The sequence below is a fragment of the Sorex araneus genome, chromosome 3 (assembly GCF_027595985.1).
Source record: "Sorex araneus isolate mSorAra2 chromosome 3, mSorAra2.pri, whole genome shotgun sequence".
Classification (NCBI taxonomy): domain Eukaryota; kingdom Metazoa; phylum Chordata; class Mammalia; order Eulipotyphla; family Soricidae; genus Sorex; species Sorex araneus.
In genome coordinates this window covers 118,660,691-118,673,886 of record NC_073304.1, presented here as the reverse complement: position 1 = coordinate 118,673,886, position 13,196 = coordinate 118,660,691, and the positions used below count along the sequence as shown (strand labels likewise).

At 42.8% G+C, this 13,196-nt stretch overlaps 1 protein-coding gene across 2 annotated transcripts in view; it reads right to left on the bottom strand.

Annotated features, from left to right (window-relative positions):
• Positions 1–13,196, bottom strand: part of MICU1 (mitochondrial calcium uptake 1) — a 168,025-nt gene that overhangs the window by 31,893 nt on the left and 122,936 nt on the right. The gene's annotated exons all lie outside the window — the stretch shown is intronic.

Below are 13,196 nucleotides of genomic sequence, written 5' to 3'. Positions count from 1 at the left end.
TCCGACTGTCTGGCTCCCTCTCCTCACACTATCACGCGTGGTTTCTCAGACTCGAGGAACACTGGGGCAACACGGGGCTAATGCCTGGTAATGAGACATCAGCTTCCTAACACGCTGCAGATGTTGGATGGTTTCTCCTCAGTGGTGTTTCTCTTCCAATTTCTAGCTCCCCAAACGACAGCCCATGGCAGGAAACCAGCAGAAATAAACCGTAACACAGACAACTGATAAAAACTACCCCCACCTTTTTCTTTTGGGGGCCATGTTTGGTGGTGCTCAGGGGTTAAACCTGGCAGTGCTCAAGGATCCATAGAGGATGTCAGGGTTAGAATCTGGGTGGGCAGCCTTATCCCCTGTACTATCTTCCTGGCTCCAACCACGATTTCCAAACAGGGTCAAAGGCTTCTTTTTCTTTTCATTAATCAACAAAAGAGCTTAAGATCATGTCTATGTATATGAAATTATATCACATGTTCTTTCATAATCCCACCTCCAAATTACAGAACTTAAAACTGTTGAGTTGGGCTTTGAAAGCCATTAGGAAAGATACATAAAAGTGTCTATTTAACAAAATGCTGAAGATGACATCCATAAGCCCTCCACTGAGACAAGAAACGGACTAAGATATTAGCCTCCCTGAACCACCTTCCCTACCCATAGTTTCCAATTGTGTGACCTCTTCTACCAGTTGGTAATGTGACTTGACTTTTAAATAGTTCAACTCCTTGCTTTTCAAAAAAAAGGAAAAAGGCATGAATGGTTCCCTGAGCCTGTCGGGAATGATCCCCGAGCGCAGGCAGGTTAAAGTCCCAAGCACAGCTGAGTGTTGCCCCAAGACAAAAAACAAAAACAAAACAAAAAATTTGAAAAGGCATTCATATTTATACATCCTTAAACAGAAAAAAAAATTTGAGTTTTAAAAATTTATAAAAGGAATCAAGCAGTATGTATTCTATTTAGCTAACTTCTTTAATGTTTATATTTTCATTTATATTTGTAGTTCTCTACCTTTTGCTGACATTCATGCTCCATTTGTGTAAATACACCACAAACTGTCTAACCATTCCATCTGGATTGTTGCTAGGTTTGTATTTTTTTTATTATTTGCATGACTTATGGTGAATCTGTATCTAAGCGTCACACACTCACTTAGAGAATACCCCTATGAATGAACTAAGTTCAGTGATTTTAGTTGTGGTCTTGGTGGTAGGATTGAAACAGGCTTTCATGTGCAGGGCAAGTCACCAATGAGCCACATTTCTGGTCCAAGCTTGATGACAATGATGTGGAAACACATTTTCTCTAACTCATGGCCATTCTTTCCAGGGGAGATTCTCCCAGCAGTGTTCAGAGGTGATTCCAGGTGTCGGTGCTTCTAGTGATGCTTGTGTGGGAGCTAGTAGTCCCAGGATTGAACCTGGATCTCCCAGAACCATAGCACACAAGTCCTTCGAACTATCTCCCCAGCCTGACTCCATCCTCATGGCCTGGACTTACAGCACGCAGAGGTAAGTCTCATTCCTCAGAAGGATTCTGCGTCCGGTAAGTACGGGGAAGAATTAGTCTAATAGGAGAATCTCATCAGGCCAAACTTGCAGGTTCTACAATATTGTGTGTCATGCATAGATATATTAATGCCATTTCCTCTTCCTGTCTATCAAAAAGCAGTCAAAGATGAAAACAAGGTAACTATCCATTGGTGGATGACCGGGGGGTGAAAATGGAAGATAATTTACTTCTTAAAAGGAAGGAAATTCTGACATATGTCACAGTGTTGCTAAGCCTGCGTTAAATGCCAAGTGAAATAAGCCAAATCACCAAAGGACAAAAGCCGTGGATGAGGTACCTAGACTGGCTAAATTCATAGTCAGTTAATTTACATCATTTAAATATGAGGTAAACTGAGGTCTATTTATACAAATGGAAAGTAGAATAGAGGTAGCTAGGAGAAGGGGGGAGATGGGGAAAATGGAAAATTACTTCTGATGGATATAGAGCTTCATCCTGGGAAGATGAAAGAGTTTGGAGATGGATATTGATGGTGGATGTAAAATGCCACTGAACAATTTATTTAAAAATGGCCAAGGTGATACATTTTAAGGACTGGAGAAATAGTCTACATATATACGATATGTCCGCATGAGCAAATTGATGAGCAACGGGATGACAGTGATACAGTGATATACAATATGTGCATGTGGCTGACATTTGTTTGATCCCCAGCATTGCATAGGGTCCCACAAGCCCTTCTCCAGATGTGACCCCTGAGCACAGAATCAGGAGTAGCCTTGTTGTGGTGACATGGGGTTCTTATCCTTTAGTTATGGTACTTATTTTATATTTTAAGGGGCAGATGGGTGGGGCATACCTGTCTGTACTCGAGGCGTACTCTTAGCTATGTGCTCAGCTAGCACTCCTTCTGGACTCAGGGGACTATATAGTGTGTCAGAGAGTGAACCAGTTGGTTGTGTACAAAGCAGGTATCACACCCACTGTACCATCTCTCCAGCCACCTGAAAGGGTTTTTAAGGCTCAAAAGCTAATGTGAAATTCATGATAAAGAAAGGATATTCTAAAAGTGTGCTTTCCCACTTTGATAAATAATCTCTACTGTTTTTTCATGAAACATCAAATACTCTAGCTCAAGACCAGAGGACTTGTACTGAGAATTATTTGAGGACACAGAGACCAAGTGAACCACCTGAATGGGGCAATTCATCTGATGATTTAGAAAAAAGGAAATACAAATGTTATGTCATTATTTAATTAAATTATGTAACCCCTTGACTTTTTAGACATTGAATAACAAAATGTTCATTGACGGCTTACCAAGCCACTCAGCAGTATGCCAGGAACAACAATGGGAAGAAACAGAACTAGACATGAGTCTTGATCTTACAGAGCTTGTGATTCAGAAAAGCCTCCGTAAGGATAAGATACAAATCACAAAATTCTTATTTCTTGGTAGCTGATTTAGTGAAAAATCTAGTTGGTTTTTAGAATGAAACTAGAGTAACACTGTAACATGAGATTAGTGGCTGGCTAAATGGAAAGGGAAAAGCTATGCTTACTGCAAATCGAGTTGTGCAGACTCTAAGACTACACATAGGTTAGGTATAATCTGGCAGGTGATGGGAATTGCTAACATAGGAATCACAAGAAATTTCCCTCTGGGGCTTGTCATCAGAGGGATTTTCTTTTTTTCTTTCCATTTTTTATTTCTGTGAATCACCATCAGATACAGTTACAGACCTACAAATTTTCATGATTACATTTCAATCAATGTTTGAGTACCCATCCCTCCACCGGCATCCTTTCTCCACCACCAATGTTCCTCATGTCCCTCCTGCCACCCCTACCCCTTCCCTCCCCCTGCCTCTGTGACACATTCCAGAGGGATTTTCTTGACATATATGGACAGACAGGAGGAAGAGGACTTATTTTACTGTAACCAACTGTTGATAAAACTCATTGTCTACCTTAGGCAAGATGGGTTAATATAAAAACCTGGATCCTCCATAACTAAAAAAAATTAACAGTACTTTGAGAACAGAGGAGATGGTTGCATTAACGTGAATTTAACACTGCTGTTCACTGCAGCACTCGTTAAGATCTGGAAACAACCCAAGGGGCTAAGAACGGATACATGGGTAAGGAAATTATGGTACACAAGTGGAATACTATCCATTATACACAAATGGAGTACTATCAGGTAAAGAAAAAAGACGATTTTTTTTTTTTTTTTTGGTGGGAAAAGGCCTCCTAGGGGTTCTTGGCCAGCCAGGCTGGCATTTCAACGTAAGGACCTGAGAACGTGGTGCTGCTTGGTCCCCGAGGTACCAGGTTACCTGGGCCACTTGAGCAGAGAGCAGAGGGAATGGAGAAACAGTACTGCAGGCAGGGCACTTTCTTTGCACACACAGACCCAGGTTTGATCTCTGATGCCACACAGGATATCCCTGGGCGCCACAAGCAGTGGTCTGTAAGTGCAGAACTAGGAGTAGACCCCAAGCACAGCTAGGTGTGGTCCAATGCCCCCCACCCAATAAAAACATTTTGTGAGCAGAAAAATGAGTCTATGAAAAAAAAAGTGAGGTTTTTGGAAGATTAGAGGCCTTTAGGTGTGAGTAATAGAAAGTCTGCTCTTTCAAATACGAATGGCCAAAAGGCACATGAAAAAGTGCTCTGCATCACTAATCATCAGAGAGATGCAGATCAAAACAACCATGAGATACCACCTCACACCACAGAGACTAGCACACATCCAAAAGAACAAAAGCAACCGCTGTTGGAGAGGATGTGGGGAGAAAGGGACCCTTCTTCACTGCTGGTGGGAATGCCGACTGGTTCAGCCCTTCTGGAAAACAATTTGGATGATTCTCAAAAAATTAGATATTGAAATCCCATTTGACCCAGCAATACCACTGCTGGGAATATATCCCAAAGAGGCAAAAAAGTACAGTCGAAACAACATCTGCACATGTATGTTCATCGCAGCACTGTTTACAATAGCCAGAATCTGGAAAAAACCCGAATGCCCCAGAACGGATGACTGGTTGAGGAAACTTTGGTACATCTATACAATGGAATACTATGCAGCTGTTAGAAAAAAGGAGGTCAAGAATTTTGTAGTTAAGTGGATGGGCATGAAAAGTTTCATGCTGAGTGAAATGAGTCAGAAAGAGAGAGACAGACACAGAAAGATTGCACTCATCTATGGTATATAGAATAACAGAGTGGGAGACTAACACCCAAGAACTGTAGAAATAAGTACCAGGAGGTTGACTCCATGGCTTCGAGGCTGGCCTCACGTTCCGGGGAAAGGTCAACTCAGAGAAGCGATCACCAACTACATTGTAGTCGAAGGCCATATGGGGGAAGGGAGTTGCGGGCTGAATGAGGGCTAGAGACTGAGCACAGCGGCCACTCAACACCTTTATTGCAAACCACAACAGCTAATTAGAGAGAGAGAACAGAAGGGAATGCCTTGCCACAGTGGCAGGGTGGGGTGGGGGGGAGATGGGATTGGGGAGGGTGGGAGGGACGCTGGGTTTACGGGTGGTGGAGAATGGGCACTGGTGAAGGGATGGGTTCCCGAACTTTGTATGAGGGAAGTATAAGCACAAAAGTGTATAAATCTGTAACTGTACCCTCACGGTGATTCTCTAATTAAAAATAAATAAACTAAAAAAAAAAAAAAGAAACTAAAAAAAAAAAAAAAAAAAAAAGAAAGTCTGCTCTTTCCCTGCTTGTGCTAAGAACCCACTGAAGAAAAGTCTGGGTTTTGTGAAGGGAAGAGGCCTTTGCAGGGAGCGGTACAGAGTCAGACCTTTGACAGAGTACCCGAGAAATGTGTGATGATGAGTACATGCAGAGAGACTAAAAGACAGGGATTAAAGAAGGACTGTTGGGTACCATTTTCACACATTACTTGGTGTAAAAGTCATTTTTTTTTTTTTAACAAACCGAGCAGGATTAAGAAGATGACAATGACGAGGCCGGTGAGCGGCCCAGCATATAAGAAGGAAGAAGACTATTTTATCTTATCAGTGGCCCATAGCAGGAACTGCACAACTAGACTGATTCCTGGCAGGTCGATTTGCAATGACTGATTAAAAAAATAAGCAAAGAAATTATTCATTACAGTGTGTGCTCTCATCCGGTCTGCCAGCAACATGTCAGAATCTTAGCTGATGTCAGAGGAAGTGAAACTTTCCTTTTCCCTGTTCCCTTGTCTCCCGTTGCTTTATATTTTTAAAACGATTTAGGGAAACATACTTTTTCCCATCATAAAACTCACTCATTTTAACTGTGCAAGTTAATTGTGCAATTCAATGATATTTGTAGTAAGTTTATAGCTGTCCAGTCATCACTGCAGTACAATTTTAGAACATTCCATCATCCCTCCAAAGATCTTGTTCTAGTTTGCAAGATCTGGCTCCAGGCAACCATAAATCTTTTGTCTTCATAACTTTTTTTTTTAAAAAACATCTTATTTATTTATTTTTTTGGGTCACACCCAGTGATGCTTAGGGGTTGCCCCTGGCTCTGCACTCAGAAATTACTCCTAGCAGTGCTTGGAGTACCATATGGGATGCCAGGAATCAAACCCGGGTTGGCCATGTGCAAGGCAAATGCCCTACCCACTGTACTATCATTCTGGCCCCCCCAATTTATTTTCAATTGGCAATCATATAACAATGTTATCTGTGCATCGTGTTTTTTTTAAACTTATAGTGTTTTTCAGATTTAACCATGTTGATGTTTATATGAAGGGTTCTAATTGCTCAATAGTAGTAGTTTCTATTTCATTTTGGTCATGACCCATCACCCGCTGGTGAACATTTAAATTGTTTGCAATTTTGGGTTATTAAAATAATGACACTGGGGCTGGAGCAATACTACAGCAGGTAGGGCATTTGCTTTGCACTCGGCTGACCCGGGTTCAATTCCCAGCATCCCACGTGGTCCCCTGAGTTATTGCCCCGAGTTACTACCTATCACATGCCAGGAGTTATTCCTGAGTGCAGAGCCTTTGGGGCCGGAGAGGTAGGCCAGTAAGGCCCAGTATGCAGCTGACCCAGGTTCTGTCACTGCCACATATATATAGTCCCCTGAGCCCATCAGAGCCAGGGCTACATTTCCAAAGCAGTATGTGAAAGTTTCTCTTCATCTGGGGCTGGAGTGATAGCACAGCGGGTAGGGCGTTTGCCTTGCACGCGGCCGACCCGGGTTCGAATCCCAGCATCCCATATGGTCCCCCGAGCACCGCCAGGAGTAATTCCTGAGTGCATGAGCCAGGAGTGACCCCTGTGCATCGCTGGGTGTGACCCAAAAAAGCAAAAAAAAAAAAAAAAAAAAAAAAAAAAAAAAGAAAGTTTCTCTTCATCTTCACCACTACTTACTACTGTTATTTTTTTCCCCATTACAGTAATTTCTAACAGGTATCCAGTGGTGTCTTATTGTCCTTTTCACAGGCATCCCCTTAATAACTGATGATCCTGAGCATTGAATATACTGTCACGTATTTATTTGCTACTCACTTGTTTGGTAAAATGTCAATCTAAGTTGGTTTTCTTTCCTTTTTCTATCCATCCACTCATTGCTATTGTTGTAGTCATTAGCAGTGCTCAAAAACTTGGTCGCGGTGCCAGAGAGCATGTTCTTGTTGTGGCACTGGGGACCCCATGGCGAGTGTTGCTGGGACATCAGTCAGCATGTGGAGTGATGCCTGGGCCTGAACTCAAGTCTCACACTCACAAAACAAGTGCTACATCACTTAGCTATACCCAGGCCTTGGCATTTTTTTTTTGGGTCACACCCGGCAATGCACAAGAGTTACTCCTTGGCTCTTCACTCAGGAATTACTCCTGGCGGTGCTCGGGGGACTATATGGGATGCTGGGAATCTAACTCGGGTTGGCTGCATGCAAGGCAAATGCCCTATCTGCTGTGCTATCGCTCCAGCCCCCTTGGCATCTTTTTTTTTTTTTTTGGTTTTTTGGTCACACCCGGCGATGCACAGGGGTTACTCCTGGCTCTTCACTCAGGAATTACCCCAGCGGTGCTCGGGGGACCATATGGGATGCTGGGATTAGAACCCGGGTCGGCCGCGTGCAAGGCAAACGCCCCACCCGCTGTGCTATCACTCCAGCCCCCCCCCCTTGGCATCTTTTTAAAATTGAATTATTATTATTATATACCTGAACTGTAGAGTTTCTGCATAACTCTGGGTATAGATCCTTTATCAAACATGTGGCAAATATTTTCTTCCTGTCTCAGATTTCTCTTTTCTCAGTAAAAAAATACAGAAGACTTTCATTTTGATGGAGTCTAATTCCTTAATATTTCTGTTTTATGCACAGTGCTTTTATAGCACATAGATAAGATCTTTGTCCACCCAAGCTCAGGAGGATTTTTTTAGTTTCTTCTAACCATTTGGTCAACTGCTCTTAGGCTTAAAGATAATTATATTTGTTTGCTTAACAATTTTTTAATGTAAATCTAATTTCCCAAAAATTGAAATAGCTTTAGACATGCAATATTGCTCCACCACACCCACCTCCAAAGTGCGACCACTTTCAGTCCCTTTTTAGCTGCCCCCTCCCAATCCTCCTTCCTGCTTGATAAACTCATTAAAAAAATATTTATAATTTTTGTTATTGGAAAGCACCTGGCAGTGCTCAGGACTCAAGGGATCACTGTGCTCTGTGCTCACGAATCACTCCTGTAGTGCTCGGGGGACCATATGGGGTACCAGGGATCGAACCTGGATTGGCTTTGTGCAAGGCAAGCACCCTACCTGCTGTGCTATTGCTCTGGTAAACTCAGTTTTGTTGGAAGGGTCTTAGGGTTATTTTCACTGGCCACTGTCTATCCCCTCACTTGGTTTCTTCATATTTCATGTATGGATGAGATAATCCGGTATTGTCTTCTCTTTCTGACTTATTCCCCTTAGCATGACTGGTACCCTCTGGTTCCATACAAGTTATAGCAAAATGGAACACCTCCTATTGGTGCTACTGAGAGAGAACAGGGGTTCAGGCACATGCCTTGGAGGCACCACATGGTCCCCTGAGCATCACCAGGTACAGAATTAATTTTCAGTGACAAACTGAATAAACACAAGTTTCTCGGTCCAGTAATCTGCTTCCACAATTTACCTTTCTATCTATCCCCTTAAGAATCCATACACTGGCATATGGCAACACCAATTTTCTTGTTTTCCCCAAGCCCTTGTGTTTATTCGAATCCTGGGACGTAAGGAGTGGCCTTCAATGGGTTTATCAGAAGAAGGATGATGGATCTGGATTGAGACAGTTCTGGTTCTGAATCCCAGAGGCTTCTCTGAAGTGTCTGTGCAATTTTTAGAAGAAAACTAAGCCTTATAAAAGCACTTTTTATCAAAAGTACCAGGGATTCTACCTAGCAAGCAGAATGTAATAAGGAAGTGACATGCCTAGTATATAGAAGCCACTTGGTAAGTAAGTAGGTCAATGTTCTTAGTGGCAGGTTCATTACTATAGAAGCAGCAGCAATGAATTTATTGTCTTAAGCTCTGAAATACATTCTCTAGTATGTGTCTGGCTTCGAAGGGGAAGTTAGACACATATGAAATTCACTGAGTACGGGGGAGGGGAACCACACTATAACAGCAGGGAAAAGAACCACAAATGAACCTCTTAATAGTAATGCACAGCTTAGTGCTCCTTTGGGGGAAAGTGTAGGTTTCAAAGCTAATCAGTAAAATAAAGTTCATTAGCAGAGTTCTGGTCTTTTTATTTCAATGGCCACGGCTCAGGTGCTACACTCCATAATGCTATTGGTGGGCACCTTAGTTGGAATAAGAGAGACTCTTCCAACTTCAGCTATGTTTCGAGAATTTATTTTTTCTTTTTAGTTTTTGGGCCTCTTTTGGCTCTGCTGAGGAATTACTCCTATGGTGCTTGGAGGACCACATGGGATGCTGGGCATTGAACCTGAGTCAGCCATGTGCAAAGTGTGTGCCCTACCTGCTGTACTATCGCTCTAGCACCTAGAATTTCTGATAGTCCATGACCACAGTGTGATTTAATTCTCATCACTGTCACTGTCATCGTCATCCTGTTGCTCATCGATTTGCTCGAGCGGGCACCAGTAACGTCTCCATTGTGAGACTTGTTGTTACTGTTTTTGGCATATCGAATACGCCACGGGTAGCTTGCCAGGACCTGCTATGTGGACGAGATACTCTCAGTAGCTTACCAGACTCTCGAGAGGGGTGGAGGAATCAAACTCGGGTCGGCCGCATGCAAGGCAAACACCCTACCCGCTGTGCTATTGCTCCAGGTCAATTAATTCTCATATATATGTAAAAACACATAAGGAGGGCCCACATGTATTGTAGCCTCAGATAACATCAATGGTTAATGGAATAGTCTTACTCTATTCTTTCATCTTTGTGGTGCCAGAAATCACACCTAGGGCATCACACACACAGAGTGTTTTATTTTGCTTACCTTACTTGGTGAGCCCCATCTTTGGCCTAGACATTCTTATTTTAACTTTCTGATACCTACTAGTGGCTAGAAGCAGTATTTGGCAAGGACACATGCAGAGACTGTTGGGGAAAACATGCAGCAAAATCATACACTTTCATCTTCTCTGCCTGTCCACAAGGCCTTATCTCTTCCAACAATTCTTACTCATTTGCTTCAGTGGGTTCTTTCTTATTCATGCTCCCAAAGACCTCTTGTTTATTAGAGTACTTAGTATATCCACCATTTCATCAATGCAATTGATAAATATATACCAATGAGACTCTGTACTGAGAACATATACATAAGATAGTTTCTACTTGTCAGGGGCCATACCTGGCTGTGCTCAGGGAACCATGTGGTGCTGGGGATTGAATTCAGGGCTCCTGCATGCAAAGCCTGCATTTAGCCCATTGGACCAAGTCCCCAACCCCCAAGACACTGTTTTATTTTTGGTGTTTTTTTTGTTGTTGTTGTTGTTTGTTTCTGGGCCATACCTGGTTGTGCTCAGGGCTCACTCCTGGCTCTGTGCTCAAAGATGACTCCTAGTGGGGTTTGGAAAACCATAGGCACTGCCAGGAATCAAAGCCAGTTTCGCTACAGGTAAGGCGAGCATCTTACCCCCTGTATTATGTCTGTGGCCCAAGACACTGTTCTTAAGAAGCTCAAATATGGGGCTGGAGCGATAGCATAGTGGGTAGGATATTTGCCTTGCACGCGGCTGACCCGGGTTCGATTTCCAGCATCCCATAGGGTCCCCTGAGCAACGCAGGGGCTAATTCCTGAGTGCAGAGCCAGGAGTGACCCCTGTGCATCACTGGATGTGACCCAAAAAGCAAAAAAAAAGAAAAAGAAGAAGCTCAAGTTGAGTTGCCTTGTATTATAATTTTTGTTCAGTATGTTGCCCTCAGCTAGGACTGTTAAGCTTTTTGAAGGCAAAGGCTTGCTTTGCTCAGTACTGAATTACCAACATTCAGATGAGTGCTTGACACATGGTGGTGCTCAATAAATATCAAATACGAATGTAAGATTATACAGTTCTTTGCATATACCTTTTCCTTACAAGACTACCATATTTCTTGAGGCAAGATGATGTTTTCTGGTTATCTTTCTAGAGTATCTGACTTAGTGTCTTGCATAAAGACGGCCACTGTAGTACAATTTAAATTCATCCTTAGGGGGATTTTCTAAATTATTAAAGTTAGTACTCTTAAGAATAAAGGATCATTATAGTGAATTACATTTGGGAAATTGCAGAAAACTCTCTTTTAATAAGGTGAGGTATATCAGTCGGTGAATGAAAGCTAAGGAACTTCAAAGCTGAGTCAGATTTGGCCAGAAAGAATTCATAGGAAAAAAAAGATCAAGGAGAATGAATAAAATATGATAGAGGATAGAGTCTAATTTCTGACATAAGACCAAGTCAAAACACAGAGCTCATTAAACAATAACAACGACAAAAAGAAAACAGTCTCTGGTCTAGGAGAAATGGTAGTGCTCATGGATGAAGAGAGTACTTCCCAGGCATGGCAGGCGCCCAGATTCTTCATGCCAGCGCCTGGGGCTGGATCAGCAGGAGGAAGGACTGGAGGAAGGGCCTCTCTGCAAGCAGCTCACAGGCCTAGACCCACAGGGAACCTTTTTAACAAAAGCTACTGATTTTAGTGTTTTGAAGAGTCCCAACAATCACTCTCTCTCTCTCTCTCTCTCTCTCTTTTTTTTTTTTTTTTTTGGTTTAAGGGACCCGAGATTGACAGTGCAGGGTGCTTCACCTGGCTCACTGTGCAGGGGTCATTCATGGTGGTGCTCAGAAAAACATGTGGTGCTGGGGATGAACCTGGGGCTCCTATATGCAACATTTGCTGAGTTATCCCTTCATTCTAACAAACGGATTTCTTACAAATTCTCCAATGGTCCTACTGAATGGCTGGATGAGAAGCTCTGCTTTAGAGAAAAAAGAGATTATGATGATGAGGAACAGCCCTTTGCTATGGAAAAAGATCTGGAAAAGGAAGCCTTGGTCTATAGATCAGACTCTGGGTGGGTCATTAATTGCTCTCTCTGACTCTCCACTTTCAGAGGCAAAATGAGACCTAACAAAGCTGTCGGAAAGACCGAAAAAGAAAAATGGCTGTGAAGGCTGCATGTCCTTAAGTAATATGCAAATATTTTATTTAATACCATAACCAGGAGGGCCTTTCCATTTTTTAGGTCTGGTTTGTTATTTCATATAAAACCTCCCCCACAAAAATTTTAACTTTTAAAATCATTAGCCAAATGAAACCTTACACTTTCCAAGAGGAATGAAAGCAGCCATCAGAAAGCAGCCGGTGATTCCAGTTTAATGAGAAACAATCCGAGAGAGATGGACTGGCAGCCTTGGGAGGGAAACCCCTTCATTAACTCTCGTTTGAGCTAATTGCTGTGCTCACAAGCCACTTCAGCAAGAGAGGGCAATCAATCTCCATCTCTCTGCTGAAGCAGGCTAGAAATTCTGGGCGAGAGGGAATTTAGCACCCCAGATCATCAACATTTGTCTTTTTTTGCAAGGTCGTCAGGCCCTAAATTGTCTCCTGCTAAAGCTAAAACACTCTGCTCCTTTAAGGAAGGTGTCTCCAGCACCCAATTTACTGCTTTTAAATACAAAAGACTGGAGCACATGCTTTGCCTGCTGGAGCTCTGGGTTTGATCCTTGCTGCCACAGTCCCCCAAGGACTGCCAGGAGTGACACCTGAACTCCAAGCAAGGAGTAGCCCCCGAACACTTCTAGGTGTGACCCCTGGAAACAAAACAAACAAAACAAAACAAACTCAAAAAAATCATAATAAAACATGAGTTGGTCTCTTATGATGGTTTCCCTCAGGTCAGTCAGTTCTTGTTTTATTTTGTTTTCGTGCCACACCCAGTAGTGCTCAGGGCTCACTCCTGGCTCTCTAGCTCCGGCCTGACCTCAATCATGTCTTAACCAAATGCTTTTTTGAAGAGGATTCCTTCCTCCCCCCTTCATTCATTGGTGCTCAGGGTTGGAGGGTTGGAGGCAGCTGCACATGCCACATCCCCTGTGGCAGCTCTCTGGCCACTTATTCAAATTTAAAGATGTGTCTGGTCAAAATAAAGGAGTGTTTCCGAATGCAGACTGGCAATTTGGGGCTTAAAAATCTACCTATCCATTTTGCCACCC